Source organism: Scyliorhinus torazame, chromosome 20 (genome assembly GCF_047496885.1).
Source record: "Scyliorhinus torazame isolate Kashiwa2021f chromosome 20, sScyTor2.1, whole genome shotgun sequence".
In the NCBI taxonomy this organism is placed as follows: Eukaryota; Metazoa; Chordata; class Chondrichthyes; order Carcharhiniformes; family Scyliorhinidae; genus Scyliorhinus; species Scyliorhinus torazame.
The window spans coordinates 113,681,391-113,695,271 of NC_092726.1; the positions used below are offsets into that span (position 1 = coordinate 113,681,391).

At 44.7% G+C, this 13,881-nt stretch overlaps 1 non-coding gene across 1 annotated transcript; it reads left to right on the forward strand.

The window, feature by feature from the left end:
- The first annotated feature begins 2,535 nt into the window (after window positions 1-2,535).
- Window positions 2,536-2,608, forward strand: trnam-cau (transfer RNA methionine (anticodon CAU)). The gene has a single exon. It is a non-coding gene; the product is annotated as a tRNA-Met (tRNA).
- The last annotated feature ends 11,273 nt before the right edge of the window (window positions 2,609-13,881 follow it).

Genomic DNA, 13,881 nt, shown 5'->3' on the forward strand with positions numbered 1-13,881 from the left:
TTCCAGCCCTTAACCTTCTTTACCGCCTGTGCATCTGCATGCTTACCTTCAGCGACTGGTGCGCAAGGACACCCAGGTCCCGCTGCACACTCCCCTCTCCCAAATTACAACAATCAGGTGGCAATCTCCCTTCCTGTTTTTGTTTCCAAAGTGATTAACCTCATACTTATACAAATTATACTGCATCTGCCATTGATTTCCCCACTCACCCAACCTGTCCAGAGCATGCTGTTGGATTCCGGCATCCTCGTCACAGTTCACCCTCCCACCCAACTTGGTATCATCTGCAAGCTTTGAAAAATGTTCATTTACATATTCCAGCAGCCGCTTTGCCGATACTTATTTGAATCTGAACGTTGGTGGAGGCAAATGGAGCCGCGGTGCAGCCTTGTGGGAAACTCCGACGGTGCTCTCTGTTATACACTGGCCGCCAAAAAACACTCTGGAACAATTCGGGAGAGTGGGAATCGAATCACTATCATTCGTCATCTGAAGATGAATAAATACAGATCTCCTTGTTGCACGAGAATGGTGTTGTGCATCCAGTGCACTGAAAATTAAACTTGTTAAACCTGAAGCGACATTTGCCCCTGTAACTTGGGTTTGAAGTGAATACAGAATGCAAACCTGAAGCACGGGTCTGGATGGAAACCTTGTCAGGTGGAGTATTGTATATTTCTGCATATATTGGTTGGTAGAAACCAGATGGTGAGTCCCAGCCGCCCGTGAGAGGACCTGTTGGAGGAACGATTAGCATATTGTTAAATTCATAGTTAGACATATAATTCCAGATTGACTCATTTCAAATCTCCCTCTTTGTCGAGGCTGGATTTGAAGCAGGGAACACAGAGCATTACTTTTTGTCTCTGGATGATTGGCCCAGTAATATTTCCACTGACTCGATTTCAAGGATCAGTAACGGAGGGATTTCCGGGCCACTATTGTTCTGTCCATCAGATATGAATCAAAATAACTTGGTGCGAGTTAAGATACAGGGAGCAGTTTTGTTTCTCAGCCCCAATCATAGTGGTCCACAAGACAAAGGTTCACCAGATTCTATAGCCAAAATTCTGTATGGAAAATGTCGCCAGCCTGTCGCCAGACGGTCACTAATCCATACCAAGCTTGACGGAGCAGGACTTTCCCCCACTTTACCTGTCTGTTAGTGTGGCCTTGGAAAGAACTTTCAAGGTGTTTTGATATTCCTTGGTATATGAAGTCTTTGGACCTGAAGCAGAGCTTCTGACTCGGCTGTGGGCCCAGTACTCACTGCACCACCAGCAGAGATACACTCATATCAGAGTGTTTGTTGTGCTGGGATGCAGAATGTAAAAGATAGAAAATGTTCCATCACTTCTGAAAATGGCGGATGATTCTGTTCAGAGAAGTTGACAGTGGACATCGGCACAGACTGTGCAGGCTTACAACAAACACTGAATGGAACAATATATATAAGCAGCTAAAGAAAATACTGAGCTCAGTGTTTAAAGTGTTTTCATTCAATGTGTTGATCGATTGTTGCAAAAATGAAACTAATTTCGTGTCTCCTGGACGGCTGATGAAAATTCCCTATTTTCAGTGCAATGTTTTGAATCTATTCAAAGATGTGCAGGTTAATCGGATTGACCATTCTAAATTTCCCCTTAGTGCCTATGGTTAGGTGCGGTTACGGGAATAGAGGGTCGGATCAGGCCTACGTCGGGTGCTCTTTCGAAGGGTTGGTGCCGATTCGATGGGGCGACTGGTCTTCCTCTGTACTGTACAGTTTTTATGATTCTATGATGTTACTGTTTCTCGAATACCTTGAACGAAATGACTGACCAATAGCATGTTATTTTCTGTCTTACAACCGACTGGGTACAGTTTGGGAAAGAGACATTGAAGAGAAGATAAAGCAACATTCAAAATTCAGTGTGAGGTGCACAATCCGATTCGAGCCGCACCTTTTATTGACATCTTCCTCTGCATTACTGTCACCAGGGCGAATAACTCACAGATCAATAGGACTCCGAGTGATATACAGATAACAAGAGGAATGGAAGTGCTTTCATCTTCAGGAGCTGTATTAAAGATTCAGGAAAGTTTTCACAGATATAGCTTTCACCGTGTAATTTTCAATGTTTACATGATTATCATTTTGAGCAATCCTCACAACAAGGCAATTCCAATGTCCAATTATTCCCCGAATATAAAAATAACAATAATATTGAATGATTTCTATCAACGAGATGTACCTTCAGATGTGGATGGAGAAGAAGTTGGAGAGAAAAGCGGATCTGTGGAACATGTTGAAAAAAATAAACAATTATTTGGGTTTGATGTTCGAAATTCAGCTGTTATTCTTAATTTATAAACGTGCTTCATATTCAGCACCAAGAACCAAACACCACTGTCCAGCTCAAGCTCCCACCACTCTGTGCGATGCTTACCGGAACAAACCACACTGGCGTCTTCCTTGTGATCACAGTCAGCTTGAGGCCACACTGATAAAGGACAATCAGAGAGAAAGGATTCATTTCCAGTGCACTTCACAGAGCCTCGTTAGCGCAGTAGGCAGCGCGTCAGTCTCATAATCTGAAGGTCGTGAGTTCGAGCCTCACACGGGGCACTTGTTTTATGATTGAAACATGGCTAAGGGAGGGGCAGGACTGGCAGCTCAATGTTCCGGGGTACAGATGCGACAGAAAGGATAGAACAGGAGGTAAGAGAGGAGGGGGAATGGCGTTTTTGATTAGGGAGAACATCACGGCAGTACTTAGAGGGGATATATCCGAGGGTTCGCCCACTGAGTCTATATGGGTGGAACTGAAAAATAAGAAGGGAGAGATCACCTTGGTAGGACTGTACTACAGGCCCCCAAGTAGTCAGCGGGAAATTGAAGAGCAAATATGTAAGGAGATTACAGATAGCTGCAAGAATAATAGGGTGGTAGTAGTAGGGGACTTTAACTTTCCCAACATTGACTGGGACAGCCATAGCATTAGGGGCTTGGATGGAGGGAAATTTGTTGAGTGTATTCAGGAGGAATTTCTCATTCAGAATGTGGATGGACCGACTAGAGAGGGGGCAAAACTTGACCTCGTCTTGGGAAATAAGAAATGGGAAAGTGACAGAAGTGCTAGTGAGAGATCACTTTGGGACAAGTGACCATAAATCCATTAGTTTTAAGATAGCTATGGAGAATGATAGGTCTGGCTCAAGAGTTAAAATTCTTAATTGGGGCAAGGCCAATTTTGATGGTATCAGACAGGAACTTGCAGAGGTAGATTGGGGGAGACTGTTGGCAGGCAAAGGGACGGCTGGTAAATGGGAGGCTTTTAAAAATGTGTTAACCAGGGTGCAGGGTAAGCACATTCCCTTTAGAGTGAAGGGCAAGGCTGGTAGAAGTAGGGAACCCTGGATGACTCGAGATATTGAGACTCTGGTCAAAAAGATGAAGGAGGCATATGACGTACATAAGCAACTGGGATCAAGTGGATCCCTTGAAGAGTATAGAGATTGTCGAAATAGAGTTAAGAGGGAAATCAGGAGGGCAAAAAGGGGACATGAAATTGCTTTGGCAAATAATGCAAGGGAGAATCCAAAGAGATTCTACAGATACATAAAGGGGAAAAGAGTAACTAGGGACAGAGTAGGGCCTTTTAAGGATCAACAAGGGCATCTATGTGCAGAGCCACAAGAGTTGGGTGAGATCCTGAATGAATATTTCTCATCGGTATTCACGGTGGAGAAAGGCATGGATGTTAGGAAACTAAGGGAAATAAATAGTGATGTCTTGAGAAGTGTGCATATTACAGAGGAGGAGGTGCTGGAAGTCTTAAAGCGCATCAAGGTATATAATTCCCCGGGACCTGATGAAATGTATCCCAGGATGTTGTGGGACGCTAGGGAGGAAATTGCGGGTCCCCTAACAGAGATACTTGAATCATCGGCAGCCATAGGTGAGGTGCCTGAAGATTGGAGAGTGGCGAATGTTGTGCCCTTGTTTAAGAAGGGCAGCAGGGAAAAGCCTGGGAACTACAGACCGGTGAGCCTAACATCTGTAGTAGGTAAGTTGCCAGAAGGTATTCTGAGAGACAGGATCTACAAGCATTTAGAGAGGCAAGGTCTGATTCGGGGCATTCAGCATGGCTTTCTGCGTGGAAAATCATGTCTCACAGATTTGATTGAGTTTTTTGAGGTGGGTGACCAAGAAGGTAGATGAGGGCAGTGCAGTAGACGTTGTCTACATGGACTTTAGCAAAGCCTTTGACAAGGTACCGCATGGTAGATTGTTGCAGAAGGTTAATGCTCACGGGATCCAGGGTGAGGTTGCCAATTGGATTCCAAATTGGCTGGACGACAGAAGGCAGAGGGTGGTTGTAGAGGGTTGTTTTTCAAACTGGAGGCCTGTGACCAGTGGTGTGCCTCAGGGATCGGCGCTGGGTCCACTGTTATTTGATTTATATTAATGATTTGGATGAGAATTTAGGAGGCATGGTTAGTAAGTTTGCAGATGACACCAAGATTGGTGGCACAGTGGATAGTGAAGAAGGTTATCCAGGATTGCAACGGGATATTGATCAATTAGGCCAGTGGGCCGACGAATGGCCGATGTAGTTTAATTTAGATAAATGTGAGGTGATGCATTTTGGCAGATCGAATCAGGCCAGGACCTACTCAGTTAATGGCATGGCGTTGGGGAGAGTTATAGAACAAATAGATCTAGGAGTACAGGTTCATAGCTCCTTGAAGGTGGAGTCGCAGGTGGACAGGGTGGTGAAGAAGGCATTCGGCATGCATGGTTTCATTGGTCAGAACATTGCATACAGGAGTTGGGACGTCTTGTTGAAGTTGTACAAGACATTGGTACGGCCACACTTGGAATACTGTGTGCAGTTCTGATCACCCTATTATAGAAAGGATATTATTAAACTGGAAAGAGTGCAGAAAAGGTTTACTAGGATGTTGCCGGGACTTGATGGTTTGAGTTATAAGGAAAGGCTGGATAGACTGGGACTTTTTTCCCTGGAGCGTAGGAGGCTTAAGGGTGATCTTATAGAGGTCTATAGAATAATGAGGGGCATAGATAAGGTAGATAGTCGACATATTTTCCCAAAGGTAGGGAAGTCTAAAACTAGAGGGCATAGGTTTAAGGTGAGAGGGGAGAGATTCAAAAGGGCCCAGAGGGGCAATTTCTTCACTCAGAGGGTAGTGAGTGTCTGGAATGGGCTGCCATGGGTAGTAGTAGAGGCGGGTACAATTGTGTCTTTTAAAAAGCATTTAGATAGTTACATGGGTAAGATGGGTATAGAGGGTTATGGGCCAAGTGCGGGCAACTGGGACTAGCTTAATGGTAAAAACTGGGCGGCATGTACTGGTTGGGCCGAAGGGCCTGTTTCCATGTTGTAAACTTCTATGATTCTATGATTCTATGATCCATCCAGGTAGAACCGTTACCCTGGCCAAAAGCGGCCCCTCCTGGTGCCAATAGAGGGGGTCCACACTCCAACTGCCTGCACACAACTCTGGCATCGTTCATATCCCTGGAATCATCACAAACCGTGCCCCAAGTGTTGTTACACAATATCGCCACTCTCCCGGAGCATTTGGTGTCACCTCCCGCCAAGCGCAAGATTTGTCCTGAATTTGTCAAAGCAAAAATAATTATTACACTTGACGTGACACAAGCGCAGAATACAATCAGGCAGCTGTTAGAAAAGACGAAGGAGAACCTGATTCTCCACCGCAGTCCTTGAGACTTTAGTGTGGTCCCTTTATTGTGTTTCCCCTGTTGATAAGACAGACATGTTGAATGAAGATGACATTAATATGTGAAATTACATCCGCAAACAAAGTAGTTTATTGTGTCAGCTGAACAAACAATATCCGCATCTTCCCGATGATCACAGTCGTGTTGACCCCACGGGTCTACCTGACATTGCCAAAGTGTCGTCTCATGTGACAGATATTCGATCTCATCGAGCCAAATGTGGCCGGTACCCATTCCAAATGATTTAGCGTCATAGTCAATGAAATCGGCGGTGCCGCACTCTTAACTGTTTACAGATCACATCTGCATCACGGTTCTCCAGTTTGTCAGAGCACACTGTGCCCCAGGTCCCAGTATAGAACACTTCCGCTCTCCCCTCACAGCGATGCTTTCCATTAACAAGACGTGGCTCTTTGTGCTCTATCAATGAAATAACAAACATCTAGTTGCTTCTACTGATCAATTGTGTATCCAGAGTGCATTGCAATATATATGTTGCGCCAGTTGAGTGAACATTTTCATTGATATTATTTCAGAACATTAACTGAAACGAGCAGCTGAAATCAAACGATACAGTCCATAATAAGTAACTGTGAATTCCAAACCAGACATTTACACGATGTACCGCATTGAATGACTAGGAAACTTTTCAAAGTTTAGTGTTGGGTCGAGTTACTGGGTTATGGGGATAGGGTGTGGAGGTGTTGACCTTGGGTAGGGTGCTCTTTCCAAGAGCCGGTGCAGACTCGATGGGCCTTATGGCTTCCTTCTGCACTGAACATTCTATGATAATCTATGATGAATGTGTTACTTTAAATCAGCCTGGATTTTCAGCAGAGCTTTGACAAATTCCCACATTGTTAACTCAGGTCAGAAAATGAGAAACCAGCGAGTCAGTAGGAAAGTTGCCGTAAAATTAGCTGTAAATTATTCTGTTAGTTAAATAGCAGAAGTACGAACGGGATGTTCACATGGATTGGTGCTGGTGTTGCTGTTCCTGATGATATACATCAACTAGTCGTACTTTGCCCTCACAAGTAAAAGTTCCAAATTTATAGGAGGCAGAAAATGGGGCAAGCAGTTAATTCTGAAGAGGACTGCACAATATAAAACAGACACGATGGGCCGAGAGGTCTTTTCTGTGCTGTGGATCTGTATGACCCTGGTACGACCATCTGTTGTACGAATAACATTCACAGTGAATTCAGGAGAACATGTTTTTCTTCTGATTGCCAGAAAGTTGGAAGAAAGTGAAACTCAGAAAACATAAGATACTTGAGGCGGACAGCACCGATGCTTTTACACTGACAGTATAAACGGAAGTGAGAGGAGAAAGAATCGGAAGGGAACATAGATCCGGTAGGCTGAACCAACGTTTTAATGCTATTTGTGTGCAGAATAAACGCCACACATGGCGTTAGTCCGACTAACCTCCGTCAGTGCTGTTCCGACCAAATCGGGGATATATCTTCAGTATGAAACTTCGCTTATAACTGAAGGAAATACGATATTTACCTGAGCACATGATCTCCACATCTTCTTTATGATTACAGTCGTGGTTTCCCCACAATGCATGGGGGCATTGCCAGATAGACGATTCGTTCCCGGAGCAGTCCAGCTCATCAAGCCAAATGGTGCCGGTGCCTGGTCCAGACGGAGCAGGAAATGGAAGCTGCAATGCACTTCGACAACCCAGCTGTTTGCAAACCACGTCAGCGTCTGTCAGGTCCCAGGAATCGTCACAAACTGAGCCCCAGATCCCAGAGTAATAAATCTCCAATCGGCCAGCACACCGGCTTGCCCCGTCAGACAGTATTAACTGTTTGTGTCCTGATAGAAAACAATGCAGTGGAATATTATCCTTCGAACACAAATTCATATCACTGCTTGATTCAAACTATTGTGTAATAGCCGCTGAATTAAAATCTCCCTTTCAAGCTGCTGTTCACAGGTAAACGAATACTTGTTGTCCAACACTTTTGTAGTCTTACCTAAATGTATAATATGGTGACTGGAAACTAACGCCGTGAAGGCAATGTGGAACTGATCTTCAATGGGACGTAGGGAAATGCCTGTTCCGAAAATCTGAATCAACCGATACAAATCATTTGGAAATTGATAAAGCGCGCAGTGGTTAGCACCGCTGCCTCACCCCGCCGCGGTCCTAGGATTAATCCCGGCCCTGAATCACTGGCAATGTGGAGAATTCACATTCTCCCCGTGTCTGCGTTGTTCTCACACCCACAACCCAAACCTGAATAGCGTATGGTGATTTGGTCACGCTAAATTGCCCGTTAATTGTAAAAAAATAGTGGGTACACTCAATTTATTTTATAAAATCTGCACCGTGGTTTTCGGGATTGGCCCATTCTATGCTGGATAGAATGTTTCGCCCGCAATTGTCTAATTATGCTCATTAATTAGTCTAAACACAAGCCCTTTAAGCAAACATTTTATGTTATGTTTTTCACTGCATACTGTTTTGCTGCCCATATTTAATCAGATATCGCCATAACGTTCTTAATGGTACAAATCAAAAAATGTTCAAAGGGTTGGTAGCATCATTGAGAGAAAAAGCGGCTTAACAGCTAAAGCACTGACCCTCCCCGCGAATTCACCACACTTCCGGCTGAAAGGTTCAGAAGATCCATGTTCTTTCAAGACAGGAAAATTTCTCAAATGCCTAGCTGGGAAAACAATCTTGCTCCCTTCAAAAACGCTGATGCAAACAACACTTTCAAAAGTGAACCGCGCAAATTTGATCTCACCAGTAATGCCCACCGCAATTACATTCCCTCACACACACCCCGCCTACCAAAATCAGCTATTTGATCCATCCTGCACTTTCATCCTATAATATAATTTAGCTTAAGAATATCATTGTCATGTTCAACTGCACATATGCATCAATCGATCCCCGATACTTAATGAGGAGGCGTCTTCGTAGTGGTATTGTTACTGGACTACTAATGCCGAGACCTGGGGATAGCTCTGGGGGCGCGGCTTCTAATCTCATTTTACGAAATGGTGGAATTTGAATTCAACTAAAATCTGCAATTGGATGTCTATTGATGACCATGTCACCATTGTCGATTGTCGTAAAAACCCATCTCATTCACTAATGCACCTCAGGGAGGAAATCTGTTGTCCTAACCCGCTCTGACCTACATGTGACTATAGCCCCATACACCAATGCGGTTAAGTCTTAACTTCCCCCAGTCTGAAATAGTCTCGCACTCCACTCAGTTCAAGGGCAATTAGATTTGGGTAACAATTGCTGGCTCAGGCACCGACGCCCGCATCACAAGAACGAACAAAAATAAATCAACAGCTCCGACATTGGCTTTTGACAGATAATATCAGAATTCCTTTACATAAACCTTTCCTCTCCCTTTCAGTTGCGCTGTTGAAACCTACCCCTTTGACCAATTCATTTGTCATCGTTGTCATTGGTCCTTATTGGCTTTATCTGTATTTACTGTGGGACGGGACCTAGGCATTTATAACGTTGTTCAATCTGTCAGCATAGTTCCAAATATGTGTTATTACTGCCCATGTTCATCCTGGCTCCAGTGTTAAATAATTGGTCCACAGGCCCCTGAGGAAGAAATGACATGTTCCCATTGCCCATGACACATTTCCCATTCATTTCAGACACAGTGACCTGTTTATTCACCTGAACACAGAGCCCCTACGTCGATGCTGTCAGTGTGAGGCGACTTCGGTGGGAATGAGCTGCAGGTCCAGAGATGCGATTCGTTTCCTTTACAATGGACATAATTCACCCACACTGACCCTTCACCCTCTCCGTATTGTGAAGAGTTACATGCGGCTATCGCGGCTCCGCAGCGCAGCTGTCTGCAGACCACGTCAGCGTCATTCAGGTCCCAGAGGCTGTCCTGGACTCTGCCCCAGCTGCGGTTGTAGTAAATCTCCACTCGGCCATGACACCTGCTACCCCCATTCATCAATCTCAGTGACCAATTTTCATCTGTGTGAAGTGAGACGTTGAGAAGAATGGTAACAGTGAAACAAATGAACGCAGGTTTAGATCATCTTTACACCAGACTGCTTCTCTGGTGCAAGAGTGACGGGTGTGACTGAGCGGATGCTGAGCACTGTCAGGCAGGAAGCTGAACAGTCAGCATTCGTGGGCCGTGTCAGAAACAATGACAAAGAGGGATAGAGTCATGCAAATACTGTTTATAGAAAGCCAGAATTCGCTCGCACGTTGGCCGGTATATGTAGAAAGATCCTTATACGGTACTGCACCAAATGCAACTCTGTTTTTTTAACATTAGCAAACGCATGTACACCTAGCTGGAGATTAGATGCTGGGGTTTGGACATAAATTTCCTCCAATATGGGCAACAGTTCTGCGGAAGAGGGATCAGGGAATGTTGGGATAGGTTGCAGCTGAACGCAGTCGCGTCCCATATCCTTCCGGTTCAACTGGCTAGTTCCATCGGTATGGTCAGGACAGATTTGGCAAACATTTTGAAGCTATGAGGTAACATTAGGGGAAATCAATCACGTGCAGAGAATCGGTACAGGCAGCAAGCACGAGAGGAGGGAATAGCTGGGATTACAGGAGAAGAGAATGTAACTCCTTTGAAATTAAGCTTGCAGTCTAGCGATGTAAATTCAGAGTGTGGGAAAAAATTTGCCAGCAGTGCCGAATACCGAGAACTATGATTCTGCCATTGCAAAGGTGAATTGTCTCAAACAGCTGCAGGAATATGCAAAATGAAAAAAAAAATAGAGACATTAAGGAGGAGACCAAAGTCCCGCAAACAGCCATGTGAGAGTGGCCAATAATCTGTCCTGTGTGATATTGGGTGAAAGAAAATACAGGAGTGGACACGCGGGACTTCTCCTCTAATTACCCTCAATGTTGTGCTGAGGATTTTTTATCTTCCCGATTTGACCGGGTGTTCAGAACCCTGAGGGTTCTGTGTAACACAGATATGGACTCAATGTTCCCGTCGGCATAGGGCGAGGATGGGAGGAGTGGCAGATTTAAGATATTTGACAAAATAACAATTGTGACCTCGGAGTACTTTCATAGGCAGTGAGTGGTTTGGATCGGAAATGGACAGTGTGGGTATAATGGAGATGAAGATCAATCATGTCATTGAAAAGAGAATTGATCAATTATGTGGAAGGGAAATAATACAGTCTGCGAGGGCACTCCAGGGCTGTGGTGAGGTGAGTTACATTTCCAAAACGCTTGCACGGTCACGATGGACCGAATGGCCGCCTCATTTTCTGTACCACATTTTACTTTTCTCTGATTATCTGGATTGAGGGCACTCACCCGAGCAGATGACACTGGCTTCATTTCCATGGGAGCAGCTAAAATCGTCCACGGATGAAAGCGGACACTCCCACAACTGGGGCTCGTTCCCGCCGCACCTTTAGTTCTCCTTCCACACTGGGCCGGTTCCCTTTCCAAAGGGAGCACCTCTCGTGATATTCTTTACCGCCCCGCACTGAAGATGCTCACAGATCATACTGGCGGCTTCTAAACCAAAGTAAACATCACACAGCGTCCCCCAGCGGTCTCCGTGTAACACCTCCACCCGTCCTGAGCACCTAACCTGGCCACCAATCAATCGGTCGGGGACCATGTTGTCCTGTTTAGGATATAAACACGGACACACGTAACTGGTCGATAACCATTAGAATAATCACACGTCAAAGGTAAAGAAAGTAAATTATACCATCGCACCTATACCCACTGCTCGTGTTCCCCAAATAATCATTTTAAAGGAGTTAAAATGGTGCGGGACACTTTGAAGAAGCTGCCTCAACTCAAATGTGAGTGTTCATCCTGAAAATCAATCTGATGGAATATTGCCGATTATAGAGGGTTTAAAGGCGACATTGTATAGATTCCAACTAAGTATAAGCTGTTTAATTAAGCTTTGCATGATTAGGCCAGTTTGAAAAACGTATCGGAAAGACTCAGTCCAGAGTTGACTGAATTATGTTTAAAATGTTGAAGGACCTTCAATGTTTAGACAGGGCGCTGATCGGGAAATGCAGAAAGAGGCCGTTTATCGGAATATTTTTAATTCTTCGGGATATGACGGTATTGGAAAATTCTCCATGTATTGTTCACTTCTATACACCACTGCTTGAAAACTGCCCACTACAAGTGCTGGTGTCCGAATGTTAACCGGGCATTTGCAATTATGTTACTGAGCTAACTTCATTAATTTCTACCGGCAGCAAAAAATGACGGAGATACTTTATGTACCAAAATGGTGAGAACAGTTGTTTCACAGCTCCAGGCCCCAGGCTCGGTTCCCGGCTTGGTTCACTGTATTTGCGGAATCTGAACGTTCTCCCCGTGTCTGCGTTGGTTTCCTCCGGGTGCTCCGGTTTCCTCCCATAGTGGAAACATGTGCAGGTTAGGTGGATTGGCCATGATAAATTGCCCTTAGTATCCACAAAAGGTTAGGTGGGGTTACTGGGTTACTGGGATAGGATGGAGGTGTGGCCTTATGTTGGGTGCTCTATCCATGGTCCGGTGTTAACGTGATGGGCCGAATTGCCTCCTTCTATTACTGTATGATTATACCTCTTATTTCCGTTTTGTGAATACCCTAGATCTTTATCTGTTAACAATGTAAACACAGTTAATTACTAAATTACCTATTTTTATAGTCCATTAAGTGGATCATGACTGGGGAGACAGCGCTTGTCTATTGAAGTGTTCGATATAGAATGTTACATCAATGTGTAATTAGCAATGATAATTTGTTGTTTTCAGAAGATCAATTAAAACGTAGACATTTGCCATAATCAATATCCCTGCTTACTTTGTAAGGCCACGCCAGAAATATGAAATTAATCACTGATTGGCCGGGCATCGTGATTAGAACTGAATATCTCGGACTTGGATTGTCTTTTGCTCAGTTACTGAAATATTGGACAAAAATGATCTATTATTCATAATTCAACACTCACCAGAACAGATCACACTGACATCGTTGCTGTGAGTGCATTGGGTCCGATTTACTGGAACAAGAGGACAGTCCGCCAGGCTTGTCTCGTTGCCTATGCATTGAAATCTATCGCTGTGTATCAGTCCAGTGCCCTCTCCAAAATCACCCCCTCTACTCACAGACACGGCGACTCCACACTGAAGTTGAGCACAGACTACCATGGCATCATTCCAGTCCCAGTCAAGGTCACACACTGTTCCCCGGGTAATATCGACCTGGATCTCCAGTCTTCCAGCGCAGTGTGCACCTTGGGATACCAATCTGGGAAATCTGTGGGCTGAGCAACAATAGATTACAATAATACAAATGATTTACAAATCTGTACACATCTGCTGAATGAAAATCTGTCACGATTAGTTCGGACATTGGCTCATTTCCGCTCCAACACTAATCAAGCAACTTACCTCCTTCCACCAAATGTTTTTGCTTCTCTCTCGACCATAATTTTTCCTTTCAGATTAACTTAATTGTCCGTATGTCTAAAAGAGATCGTCAGTGTCATGTTGCAAACACGCACTTTATCACCAGTGTGATAACGTTGACGTCTTGATTGATAGAGGGCCAAATTGAGGGGAAGTAATCCCTGACCTACCCATAGCAGCGCTGGCTCTATTCCCTGTTTCTCACGTCCATTTCCTACTTCAGAATCTAAAGGTCGAAATGTTGCCGCTGATGGAGCCGCGAATTTCCCCCTGCACATGAAAGCGAATGAGCGTTTACCCGCACCATTAACGCAGCACAGGGGGCAGGCCTTGGATGGTGAAGTAACCCATTTTATTAATCAGGATGTCCTAAAAGTTGAAATTCACAGCTGTCATTTCACTGCCTCTATTTTCAGTGAACAGATTCCATTCGGTAGAGAATAGACAAAGAAAGGTTTTTACCTGAACAAATTACTCCGGCATCATTGGAATGCGGCGAGGACTAGGCATCCCAACGTTCTGAAGGACAATCCCGCAGAGCGGATTCGCTCCCTTTGCATTGCACCTTCCACGTCACAATGGGTCCGGAGCCTTCACCAAAGTGAGCCCTGCGCGGTGCAGCGCGCGCGGTGCCGCAGCCCAGCTCCCGACACACAACAGCGGCGTCCTTCGTGTCCCATTCCTGATCATGCAC